The 13,944-nt window shown below is 43.5% G+C and overlaps 1 protein-coding gene across 4 annotated transcripts in view; it reads left to right on the forward strand.

Annotated features, from left to right (window-relative positions):
* zfpm1 (zinc finger protein, FOG family member 1) overlaps positions 1-13,944 on the forward strand; it is a 193,101-nt gene that overhangs the window by 62,979 nt on the left and 116,178 nt on the right. The window contains exon 1 of one of the 4 annotated variants that reach the window (XM_070898135.1): positions 4,426-4,489. The exons of the other annotated variants lie outside the window; for them this stretch is intronic. The gene's annotated coding sequence lies outside the window, so the exon portion shown is untranslated. Of the gene's footprint in view, positions 1-4,425; positions 4,490-13,944 lie in introns of those variants that run through there. 4 annotated transcript variants of the gene reach the window in all.

Below are 13,944 nucleotides of genomic sequence, written 5' to 3' on the forward strand. Positions count from 1 at the left end.
GTTCACAATCTGGTTCAGCCTCAGACAATGGCCCAGGAGGTGGCTGTGAAACAGAATTTGTGGTGAGGGCTGACAACAATGGATTCGGTCTTCCTAGTATTTAATTGAAGCTCATTTCTGCTCATCCAATACTGAATGTCTGACCAGTAGCATGAAAAATCTGAGGCAGTGAAGGGGTTGAGAGAGGTGGTGGTGAGGTAGAGCTGGGTGTCAGCAGCGTACATCTAGAATCTGATGTGATTTAAGCCCAAATCTAGAATTTCAGTTTGTAAACTTTTACTGATCAGCATAAAGCTGTAGTGTTTGATGTCATCATATTAGTTATTATTGTGTCAGAAATCTTAGCTCTTGTGTTTTAATCTGTCTGACAGAGAATGAACTGCGAGACATCACCTCAGTGGCAATGACTGCACGTGTTTCTGTAGACCAGGGTGTCATAGAAGAGCAGGAGGAATGAATAGATTCATTCCATGACAGAGAATATGCCAGCACTGCATATGTTGGAGTGGAGCAGCCTGTTTTGATATGTTACATGGTTGAGTAAAATTAGATTAGGAAAATGTTTACAATGACATTTTATGAGATCAAATCATATGATGGTTTATGTTTCAGTTTAATGCAAATAAATACCAATACATGGACTTTGCACTGTTATACTGAAAGCACATCATGCCCTTTGAAGAATTTTCTCCCTATAGATCACTGATGGAAAGTATGGATTTTCAGTAAGTGCAAAGCAACAATTTGGACTATTGCTTTGAACTGTTTATCTGTTCTAACGCAGGAAGTGATTGCTTCCATGTTTAGCACATTAGATTGCTTTCATATTTAACATGTTTTCAATAAACTACAGGTGGAATTTCATTTTGCAAATCTAAGCTAAATGTGATTTTGTTTTCTCTTGTGCAGATTTTGAATGTATTTGATACACAACTGGTTTAACCATTTATTGCCAGAGCTGGTTGGACCACATCAAGCATTATTGGGCTCTACTCTCCTCTGCTAAAACTGCTCAGTATTTCAGAAACATCCTGCCTTCTTTTTTCCACTATTAATTCCTTAAACCCTTTTCACATCCCCCCACCATCCTCTCCTTCAAAAACAAGGTGCACATGGACCTCTTGGTCCATTTAACTGCCATCCTCACCTCCTCCTTTCCCTTGCCCACCAAGGTTCCCCCCGACCTAGTTCTGAACCTGCGCCCTTCTGTAGTTTCACTCCTATCTCCCTCTATGCCGTCTCTTGAGTACATCTTGTCCATGAGGCCCATCTTTTGTTCTCTTAACCCTATTCCTAGTAAACTGGTGATGACCCAACTCCCCATCCTGCCCTCCAGGCCAGCTGACATTGTAAATGGTTCCCTCTCCTCTGATACCATCCCCCTTCCTTTCAAATCTGTCATCATCATCCCCCTCTTCAAAAAATCCACTCAACTCCATGCCCATGCAAATTGCTGCTCCCTTTCTTCTCAAGTCCTTGAACATGTTGTCGCTTTCCCAATCTGTGCCCGTCTTTCCTGCAGCTCCATGCTCTGACCCTGTATAGTCTCCATCACAAAGACTGCCTACTCCCACCTCCGTAACAGCCCGTCTCTGCCCATCCACTGTTGAAACTCTCGTCTATGCATTTATCACCTCCTGACTTGACTTTTCCAGTGCTCTCCTGGCTCGCCTCCCATCCTCCATTCAGCGTAAACCTGAGCTAATCCAAAGCTCTACTGCCTGTATCCTAACCCGCACCAAATCCGGCTCACTTATCACGCCTGTGCTTGCTCATCTACATCGACCAACCCTACGTTTTAAAATTCTCATCCTCAAATCCCTCCTTGCCCCTCCCTATCTCTGTAACCTCCTCCAACTCTACACCCCTCCGAGAACTCTCTATTCCTCCAACTCTGGCCTCTTACATATTCATCAGACCCTTTGTTATAGCATTGGCGACAGTGCCTTCAGCTGTCTAGGCCATAAGATCTGAAATTCCCTCCCTACCTCTATACCCCTCTCTCGCGCGCTCTCTCTTTTTTAAGACCCTCCTTTAAACCTACCTCCATCCAAACTTTTAACCACCCCTTCTAACTTCTCCTGCTTTGGCTTAGTGTTAATTTTTGTCTGCGCTTCTGTGAAGTGTCTTGGGACCTTTTCCCACTTTAAAGGCGCTTTATAATACACGATTTGAGCCCAGTACTAGTACAAAATAAACTAGCATTATCCTGGGAACATTCAGGCACCGATGCTGAACTCTAGTTCCATGTTCTGTTCGATTTTATTGAAGTAAAAGTACAATTTGTACAGCTCAGACATCTATACGAAGGAGGACTTGCATTCACAGGAAACTGTTACTGATTTTTGTTGCAGATAAAAGAAAGCTTAGCTTTATTGACAATGCTCACAAAATACAAATTTGTAAGATTGAATTGCTTCAGAACTGGTTGTTCTGACTTTCAATTTTCATATTTTAGACTTTTGTGTAAATGGCTAATAACGTTATCTATGTTTGAAATTTTGTGACATTTAATATGAAATTAATTTAATATTGCAATAAAACATTATATTATGATGTATAATTGCATTTGAAGGATCGTGGGTATAGTTTCCAACTACACAATAAGTGAAACAAAAAACACTGCAAACACTCAGAACTGGGGAAAGTCCATACCCAAACTGTATATTATCTCCACAAATGATGCCTGATCTGCTGAGTGTTTCATATGTTTTCTGTTTTTATTTCATATTTCCAGCATCTGCAGTATTTTGCTTTTTGTGCAAAATAAGTGATACCAACTTATCATTATTTACCTCCTTCAAGGGATTAAACAAAGTTAGAACTAATTGAACATAGTCCAACACCTTAAAACAGCCCAAACCAAAATCCTGAACGACATTCTCTGACTTTCACTGTGGTGCACCAATCCTCCACCTTTCTCAAGCTTTCTACATACAGTCTTAGCTGCACCATTCTCTTCCAACACCTCTACTCCATTATCTACGTTGGTGGAACTTGGTTATATTCTCACCTAACTGATCAAAGTCAGCGCATCTCTACCAATGGCTTGTCCTCCCAAACCTGCACCATTACCTCAGAATTCCCTCCTAGTCCCTCTTCCTGAACTACATGTTGCCCATTTGTGACAACATCCACAAATGTGGACCTGCTTCCACATGCTCGCTATTGACACCCAGCTCTGCTTCTCTAACATCTCTCAGGAGTTGAAGACAATGGCTTTGGTCTTTCCAATTTTTAGCTTAAGGAAACTGTGGCTCATCCACGACTGGATATCAGAAAAGCAGTTTAACAACACAGGACAGGTGGAGTGAGGTAGGGGCAGAGGCATGGGGTTAGAGTGGAAGTCGGCAATCTTTGTGATGGAGAGTATAGGAGGTCAGCTCAGCTGAGGTTGAATAGAATTCTGAAGTTTCACTGACATCGTATCTTAATCACTCAGGTTGCCTACTTCCACTTCAGATCCCCATGCCTCTGCTCCTAGCTCAGCCCATTTGCTGCTGAAACCCTCGTTCGTTCCTCCGCCATCTCTAGGGTCGACTATTCCAATGTTTTCCAGGCCAGCCTCCCAGCATGCACCCTCTGAAAACTCCCAACACATTCAAAACTCTGCTGCCCATACCCTATCCTACACCCAAGTCCCATTTGTCCATCAACCATGACCGTTGACCTATATTGAGTCCCTCCCCCCCACCCCAGTGCCTCATGTAAAATTCTCATCTTTGTATGTTAAACCCTCCATGCCCCTCTCTGTCTGTGTGACCACCTGCATTACTACACCCTCTCCTTCTCAAACTTTCCATTTTGTTGATTCTGCCCTCGTATATTTCCCACTTCCTAGTGCCTAATCTAAATCTTTGTTAATCGCCTGTATTTTGTGTTCACCGTTATTGTGGAGTAAATCAGACAGCAATTTCCAGAGTCCGTACATGTGCAGTTAAATGCGGATATCTGGATGTTACTGTCCAATGTACCATGCTCCTCACAAGATGCACTATTAATCCTCGCCAATACGCCCAGCATTGAAATCCATGTAATGCCATGAAGTTGCTATACTTGCCAACTAGTTACCCACTAAACAGGCCAGAAAAAGTTAGGGCTGATACATTCAGTTATAAGTGATTTTTTAACGGTGTGATAAGCCTTCATTATTGCCAATCTCTCTGGCACTGAAAAATTTTCTTTTACTCATGTGGAGTTTCATTCCTTCAGAATATAATTATTGTTGGAGATTTTAAAAAGTGTATATATTTCTACTTTTTCTTTCTGTCTCAACTCTCAATTCCATCTTTCCTTTTCTTTCACTTTCTATACATGATTTTACATTGAATTAAATATTCTAATTTATACTTCCTGGTTTAGACTCTGCCTGTCTCAGTGAGGATTCTTCAATCTGATTGGTTGAAGAGCCACGCTGTTGCTTGTCCTGCTCACCTATGCCACAGATTCCCTGCAGAGGGCGCCGCGCTGGAAAGGATCTCTAAATACCGTAAGTTGCTGCTCAAAAGCCCGCGAAAAGTCTGTGGGCAGATGTAAGCACGATAAACGGCCAGCACCGCTCCTTCGCCGCTGACCGCAAAATGCAGGACCGCAATATTTCATAATTATGCCTCCTAGTTCTTCCATCCCTATCCATCTCAAATAGTCTATCCAACTGGACAGAATCTATTCCCTTCGTCATTTTTAGAAGCTCAATTGTGTATTTAAAACTCAATTTCTTCAATGCATAGAGCCCCTGGAGTATATTTTCATTGCTATTGGATTGAGAACTGGTTGGCAGACAGGAAGCAAAGAGTAGGAGTAAATGGGTACTTTTCAGAATGGCAGGCAGTGACTAGTGGGGTTACCGCAAGGTTCTGTGCTGGGACCCCAGCTGTTTACATTGTACATTAATGATTTAGACAAGGGGATTAAATGTAGTATCTCCAAATTTGCAGATGACACTAAGTTGGGTGGCAGTGTGAGCTGCGAGGAGGATGCTATGAGGCTGCAGAGTGACTTGGATAGGTTAGGTGAGTGGGCAAATGCATGGCAGATGAAGTATAATGTGGATAAATGTGAGGTTATCCACTTTGGTGGTAAAAACAGAGAGACAGACTATTATCTGAATGGTGACAGATTAGGAAAAGGGGAGGTGAAACGAGACCTGGGTGTCATTGAAGGTTGGCATGCAGGTACAGCAGGTGTTAAGAAGGCAAATGGTATGTTGGCCTTCATAGCTAGGGGATTTGAGTACAGGGGCAGGGATGTGTTACTACAGTTGTACAGTGCCTTGGTGAGGCCACATCTCTGGAGTATTGTGTACAGTTTTGGTCTCCTAACTTGAGGAAGGACATTCTTGCTATTGATGGAGTGCAGCGAAGGTTCACCAGACTGATTCCCGGAATGGCGGGACTGACATATCAAGAAAGACTGGATCAACTGGGCTTGTATTCACTGAAGGTCAGGAGAATAAGAGGGGATCTCATAGAAACGTTTAAAATTCTGACGGGTTTAGACAGTTTGGATGCAGGAAGAATGTTCCCAATGTTGGGGAAGTCCAAAACCAGGGGTCACAGTCTAAGGATAAGGGGTAAACCATTTAGGACCGAGATGAGGAGAAACTTCTTCACCCAGAGAGTGGTGAACCTGTGGAATTCTCTACCACAGAAAGTTGTTGAGGCCAATTCACTAAATATATTCAAAAAGGAGTTAGATGTAGTCCTTACTACTAGGGGGAATCAAGGGGTATGGTGAGAAAGCAGGAATGGGGTACTGAATTTACATGTTTAGCCATGAACTCATTGAATGGCAGTGCAGCTCGAAGGGCCGAATGGCCTACTCCTGCACCTATTCTCTATGTTTCTATGAGCAGTCATAAAGGAGTTGCATTGATGGAGGTGTTATCATTTGGATGAGACATTAAACTTGAGAGCATGTTTACTTGTTGATTTCAGTGGTTTGCATGGAAATCTGACGGTATTTGAAAAAGATCAGAGTTCTCAAGGTGTCCTGGCTATAATAGTCCTTTCTTAAACCAAAACCACCACCACCAAAAACAGATTAATGAGTAATTTATCTCATTGCTGTTTGTGAGGATTCTATGGTGTGCCATGTTTATAATTCATTCTATGTGAACCACTTGTGGAGGCATTTGAGGCACATATGAACATACAATAAATGATAGAGCTATGAGCAAGTTACAGCAAAGATTCAATAGAATGCTACCAGGAATTAATAGTTATGATCAACTCAAAAAATCGGGGCTTTTTTTCATTGAAACAGGGACGGTTATGGGATTTTGAGATGGTAAACAATGAAGGATTATTTTCACTGGTTGATGAATCATTAAAAACGGGGTCATGGACTGAGGCTTATCAGAAGAACAATTTTTCTTTATACACACAGTGGGTTATTAGAAGGTGAAATGTTTGCCTCAAGTGGCTTTTTAAGCAGGCATTATAATGTCATTTAAAATGGACTTGAGTAAGTGTTTTGAAAGGAAGGATATAGGGGAAAGAGAAGGAAAATGAGATTAGAGTTGATGGTAATTCTAATCCCAAAAAATGGGTGGGTTACGGTCAGGTCACACGTAAAAATGTAAAAAATCTCAAACCCGAACCTGCCCACCTATTTTAACGGAGGCAGGACAAAGGGCGGGCAACTAACTCACCCTCGGGATTTAAATATTATAATTACGCAGCGTGCCTCAGATTTAATTTCCCTTTTAATTTTAATTTGGCAGCTAAAGGAAGGCGGGGACTGCTTGATCCAGCAGGTAAGTACCTCCCCCGCCCCATGTTCCCTCCTGGCCTCTGAGCTAATATGCTAAGATGGCTCCAGTTGACGAGCTAGGATTAGCACATGTACAATGGCTTGAATTGTGGCCCTTTGTGCTATCTTTTGTAAGGTTCTACAATCAACTGACATATTGTATGCCCTAAGTATGTAGCTATTCCACCTAACTCTACATAGATCACTTAATTTTTTGGAAAGGATTTCTATGTTTTAGTCAGTTTTTATCTCATTTTTAAAAATTGTAATGCAATTTAGAGTCTATATATGGAATTCTTTTGAAATCATTTTGAAAGCATTTTCTGCAAATGTCTGGCCATAAAAGCTTTTTTTATTCCAGCGCTGTTAAATTGCAGTTTCTATTCAAACAATAGATCTGAGGTTAACAGTACGTGAGTAAATCAGTTGGTGTCGCACAGGTAACAACTAAATTGGAAATGGATAAAATAGTTGTGCTGACAGTAGAGCAATTTGTTTTATTTCTGGAAGTACTGTTTTGATATTTTTTCGAGATGGCATTGCTTGGGAAATTTAAATTCTCTTCTAATTAAAAATAAAGTAAACACCATTTAAAACATTAAGGGCGGGATTTTTGGATTTTGATGAAAACGGTAGTTTTTCGCCAAAAATTACTGTTCGCTGCGCTACCGTTTTTAGGCCAAACTTTCAGCCTTTACGTCTGCGCCATTGGTAAAGTCAGTGTTGCACAAGGATTTGCGGGGCAAACCACGAGTTTCAGCCAACTCTCGCAGGGCCAGTAGCGCTGCGAGAGAGTCCTTGGGAGGGGGGAATTTCAAAAAACATTCTCAAAATGTTGCTGATTGCAGGAACCGACTAAATCGCTGAAAAAGAATTAAAAAATAAAAACTTTAATTTAGCATTTTTGCAGGACTTCATACTTACCACTGTTGGCAGGGCTACACCAACCTGTCAGTATTCTGGGTGCAGAGTACAGGTCCGGAGAGAGCCAAAAGTCCTACGGTAACGCAATCCGCGGCGTTGCACGTCATTTCACATTGGCGCTCCATTCCCCGGAGGTACGTGAAAATGTCGCTGCAAAAAGGTACCTGAGAATCCCGCTGACCGGGTTTTCGTAACAGAGGGTCAAATCGTGGCGCAAACCCGGTAGCAAAGTCGATGAAAATCCAACCCTAACAGTCTCAACTGGCATGGCAGAATGGCATGGCATTTGTGTGTGTTCCAGCAATCAGCAACATTTTAATTCCTCCAAGTGGCATTGATCCAGTGAACCAATTCATAGAAATGTACAGTTCCACACAAACCTATATTTATTTAACCACATTTCTGTATTCATTTCACAGCATGTGAAGACCAGGGTACAACTTGTATGTGGTGTATGTGTATCAGTTGGCTGTGACTTGGCTCATATGTTACTGTGTCAACCAACTTGTGGCTTCTAAATTTTATCTCATGGCTCTTGATGCATTCTCTACATACAGAGAAATTATTAAGAAACCTGTGGCTTATCTTTTAGCTACACACAACTTGCATTTATATAACACCTTTAACGTAGTAAAGTGTCCCCTTCACAGGAGCATTGTCCCGAGCCACATAAGGAGATAAAGGAGCAGGTTGGTCAGAAGTAGGTTTTAAGAAATATCTTGACAGAAGAAAGCAATGTGGAGAGGTTTAGGGAGGGAATTCCAGAGCTTAGGGCCTTAACAGCTGATGGCACAGCCGCCAGTGGTGGAGCGATTGAAATCAGGGCTGCGCAAGAAGCTAGAATTTGAGGAGCACAGATATCTCTGAGGGTTATAGGGCTGGTGAAGCCATGGAGGGATTTGAAAATCGAGGCATTGCTCAAGTGGTAACCAATGTAGTTCAGCGAGCACAGGAGTAATGGATGAACGGGACTTGGTGTGAGTTAAGCAGAGTTTTGGATGACCTTAAGTTTATGGAGGGTGGAAGATGGGAGGCCAGCCAGGAGTGCGTTGCAATGCTCATGTCACACAACTAGCATTCCATGGCTTGGAGCTTGTGCGTCTAATATCCATGCAAGGACACAACTGAGCAACTTGCATTTATATAGCGCCTTATAGAACAACTTGCATTTATATGTCCCAAATTAGTTTTGAATATGTAAGCAAACATGATTTTTAAAATCATGCTGATTCTCACCAAGATAAATGGAAATTCCATGCCAGTGTTGATATATTAATGTTGAGATTAAATAAAATGCCTGCTGTCTGAAAGAGTTAATACAGTAAATTGCCCAGAGATTACGTATTCCACGAGGCATTGTGGGACTTAGCCAAGGATCCTGTGTTCCTCACTTAGTGCAATCTGTCCATTAGCTTTATATCCAAAGAACAACTATGTTGTAATAGCGGTGGCAATCATTTTATTGTTTGGTATTTTAAATATGCAGCAATGTTGCAGTTTAATAATATTTTTAAATGCATAATCCTGTAGTTCTTGTGTTCACATATTAGAAATACCTTGTGTGAAATTGAGCCATACACGGTTTCATTGTCAATAATGAGTTAACTGCTGTCAGCCAAGGTGTTGGTAGGGTTGCTACAATTGACCCCAGTGCCTGTTGGGCAAAGAAGGTAGGAAAAGAGTCATCTGTGGTTCCTGATCTTGATTGCTATCCATGACTTCTGTTGGAAAGTGCCTATTTATGGATGTCAGGTGAGAACAGGATCAGGCTTTGGTGGGATGACCCCATTGGTCAAACTGCACGTCAGCACTCATTGTGCGCTCCCATGAAGAATTGCAGTAATCTTGAATCGCCTTATTTTCATGAGAACAGAAATAAACCTGTTAAAGCAGTTATTTAATTAGGAAATCGCATAGAGATGGCACATATAAATATTGCATTTCTCATCATCTTTCTCAGCAACCCTACTTTTGATTGTAAAATAGATCTAGCAAATCACATTTTAAGTAATGAGAAATTTTAAAACATCAATCATATTTTGACAATCAAATATTTTCAGGTGTGAATTTGCCAAATTCAGATCAATATTACTGTAATGACAACTAAAAGTTGACTTGTGTGTCTTGCATTGCATCCTTTGTGCTGTGTTTCTGGTTTTAAACCAAATACAGCCATTGAACCCTTTTAAGAATGATCAGGGCATTTCTGCAACTACAGTAAATCATAACTGCATTTTTTTTAAATTAAGAAATAAAGGGCTCAATTTGGCCAGGAGTTGCTCTGTTTTTTTTTGAGTAAACTGGTTTTTCTGGCGTAACTTAAAAATCCCCATTTTCCCCAATCAATTTGCACCAGCGTAACTCAGTTACGATTTTTTTAGGTTAGTTTTTTTTCTCAAAAGGGGGCGTTATCAGCCACCTACGCCAGTTCTGGCCATTTAGGCAACTTTGGCCAGCTAATAGTTACTCCATTTCTACTTGGGCCAGTGTAGGTGGCCACTTCAGAAAACCCTTGCAGAGAGTTAAAGAAATTGGCGCAGATAGGTACATCAGAGGCCATTCGGCCTGGGATAGGGGTGGGAAGCGAAGAGGACCTGCACCTAAACCAAACAAGCCTTACCCTTAGTACTTTTTTTTTTGCAAACATTGCTAACAATTCAATAAGAAATAAAAAATTGAAGTCCTACCTTCATCTTCAAACTCGGCCCTGGATTCAATGGAGAGGCTGCAGCAAGCAAATCAACGGAGAGGTTGGGGGCAAGGAGCGATTGAACTGGCCAGCACCGGGATTCAAAGGAGAGACGGGAGGGGGGGATGGAGGAAGGGAGCTAGCAAGCATTGGGGGCCACAGAGTAGGAGAGGCTGCAATTTAACGGAGAGGCTTGGGGGGGGCGGGGGGTGGTGTGAGGAGGAGGGAGGGGGAGAGAGATATCAAGACTCAAAAAAGGGGGAGTGGGGAGGGAGAGAGGAGAGGACAAAAGACCTTTGCTCCATCCATACAGACCTTGGTGGGAGGTGGGGAAGCGAGAGAACTGCAAACCTGTGCTGCCTGCTTTCCTGCCGTTTTGAGCTTCTTTGAAAGTTTAACTTTAAGTATGGGGGCAATGCTGACAATGCCATACCTTGTGCGAGCATATTGCATCATGGTGCTACCTAGGAGACAATTGATTCAAGTTCATCACATCAGGAACATCAGAGCCCATAGGCTGCTGGGCAAGAAGCCTTACCCACCTCAGCAATTTCAAGTCAGGCATTTGTACCTGTACCTGAGTGATGCAGAATGTGTCAGAAGGCTGTGTTTCCGCAGAGAAGTTGTCCATAAGATCTGTGAGTTGCTGAGACCAGACCTGCAGCCGAGAAGCATCAGAAGGACTGCTTTGTCAGTTGAAGTGAAGGTTACAGCTGCACTTTCATTCTATGCCTCCGGATCATTTCAAGCTACAACTGGAGATGTGTGTGACATCTCTCAACATGCAATACATGTCTCCATTCACCAGGTCACGGCTGGACTGTGTGCGCGGAGGAATGACTTCATCAAATTACCAATGACTGCCCAAGCAATCCATGTGGGGTTCTCAAGGATTGCTGGCTTCCCAAAGGTACAGGGCTGCATTGATTGTACCCACATCACCTTGTTAACACTGTTGGAGGATGCCGAGCTGTTCAGGAATAGAAAAGGCTTCCACTCCATTAATGTGCAGCTCGTGTGTGATAACATGCATCCCATCATGTCAGTCGATGCAAGATACCCTGGCAGCACCCATGATGCGTTCATCCTACGCAACAACGTTATATCAGACATGTTTGAGCAGCAACCAGAAGGGCAGAGCTGGCTACTGGGAGACAAAGGGTACGGCCTCGCCACCTGGCTCATGACGCCCCTACGCGTAACCCGATGGAAGCTGACCGTCAATACAACATGTTGCACATTACGACGCGCAGCATCATAGAGAGGACCATTGGCATCTTGAAACAGCGTTTCCGACGCCTGGACCATTCCGGTGGCTACTTGCTGTACTCCCCTGAGATTGTCGGTCAGTTCACTGTTGTGTGCTGCATGCTGCATAACTTAGCCATCATGAGGCAGCAGCAGCTGGTAGTGGAAGACTCACCTGCGGTGAGAGTGGCTGATAATGATTTGGAAGATGCAGGTGAGGAGGAGGTAGAAGAGGAGGATGATGACGAGGATGAGGAAACCATGCAAGTGCCTGAGGCCGGAGCACGACGTCGGAGGAGGGCTGGCCATCATGCTCCTTTAACGATTGCTCGAGCCTTGCACCAGCAACTCATCCGTGAACGCTTTACTGATGCCTGAGGGCTCTGCGACAACTATTCCACATGGACATATTTATTTTTTGGAGCTGTTCCGTAATGTTGTGTTGTGTTAATGGAACATGATTCAGTTTTAATGTAAAATATATTTTATTCAAAAGTTTACAATATACTTAACTTTAGTGTAATACAATTATTCTTGTATCAAACTTTATTTTAATATGACTCTTTAAGATCACTTAAAAACTTTAAGATCACTTATAAACTTGTAAAGTTACATAACTTACAAAAAACTTTCAATTTAAAAACAGTTACAACAGCAACATCAACAACAGCAGCAGCAAAGAAAGGCTGCACCCATCTCTTAGTCTAACACGGCCCGCTGCGCTTGGTCTTGGACTTTCCACCACCTCTGCCCGCAGGCAGTGGCACAGTCATTTTGGGCTTGGTACCAAGCTTATTCCTTCTAACATCTGGTTTAATGTGCACTTTTTTGGGGTGGGGGGGGTTGCGGTGCGGGTGGGGGGGTTGCGGTGCGGGTGGGGGGGGTTGGGGCGTCAGGTGTTATTGTGGAGGGCCCGGCTTGGGTCTCTTCAGAGGCTGGTGTGGGGATTGTAGTGGGAGTGGCAGTTGATTCTGTCAATAAGTGCTTGGTCTGGGTGTGTTCCCTTATTGCAGCAGCTAACTCTCCCATTCCCTCCCTCATGGCCTGTGTCATTGCCAGTGTCGTTCTTTTCACTACCTCTGAGATTTCCCTCCCTCATGGACACTATTCCCTCACTGATGTTCCCGGACATCGTTCCCATTTCCCGTGCCATTGCTGTTACTTCTCCCGACAGTCCCGCTACCTCATCACTCACCCCACTGATGGTGTCCAGGAGTGAACGGGTAAGGTCAGTGCTCTCTGCGCTCAATGAAATGATCTGAACCACATCTGTTGCATCCTACATCTCAGGAGAGCTTGGTCTATTTCTCCTTTATCCCGCCCGCCCCCACAGTGGGAGCTGCAGGCTTGGACGGTGGGGCCTTGGGTGTGCCTCGCGGCATCCCAGTGGGACCCGCATCCTCGGACGGTGGGGCCCTGGGTGTTACTTGCTGTATCTCGCTACTGGGATCCGCAACCTCGGATTGTGAGAAACCATGGAATGTCCCACCAGAACTCCAATCACTAGTCATGGAAGGGGCTGACAACTCCGATAACTGCACATGCTTGAAATTCAGTATATAAGTGGTAGCTTCATCCAGCTGACCCAACTCCCCCTCACCCCATGTTGGTCTGGAGGGTTAGCTTGGAAGATGTTCTCGTGCTCGGGCTCGTCTGCGTCTGTGTCTGAATCATCATCTGGATCTTCAGGATTGGCAGCAAGTTCTGCAAAATATAACAGAACAGTCAAATGGTTAGCAGCAGAGGAGGGGGCAGGATTGGTGGCATGAGTAGGCTCACACATCACAGGCCAGGCAGCAGGTTGATTTGAAGGGCCACAATGAATTTTCAGGACTTGACCTCTCCCTCGAGTGTGGGCCCAGCTTGTACAGTACTGATTGCTTTTCTCCAGGCAGGACCCATCAAGCAGCGACCCTCTCTTCCAATGTTGTTGGTGGGTGCAGATATGGCAGGCCTCCTCCTGTTCGATTTCTTTCCCTTTTTCTTGTGGGACAATTTCTTCTGCAAAGATGAAAATGCAACTTTTTAGAGAGGGTGCCTTTCTGCTGGGTGGGACATATGCAGCTGGTCACATTTACAATTGCATTGAATAAATGAAAATATTACTTACACTAACTACTTGACCAAGGTCCTGCCATTTCTTTTTACACTGGCCTCCAGATCTCTTGGTGTTCACCACTGCGCAGTAATCTTCTGCAACTTGGTCCAGGATTTCTTCTTTTCTTTGGGTGGCACTTTTGTGCGACCTCTGCTGGTATCCAGTTCCTGCCATCTGTTCTCAATTACATTAACTAGTATCTCCACTTCTTCCAGCAAGAAATTCTTTGTTC

The sequence above is a fragment of the Pristiophorus japonicus genome, chromosome 13 (assembly GCF_044704955.1).
Source record: "Pristiophorus japonicus isolate sPriJap1 chromosome 13, sPriJap1.hap1, whole genome shotgun sequence".
In the NCBI taxonomy this organism is placed as follows: Eukaryota; Metazoa; Chordata; class Chondrichthyes; family Pristiophoridae; genus Pristiophorus; species Pristiophorus japonicus.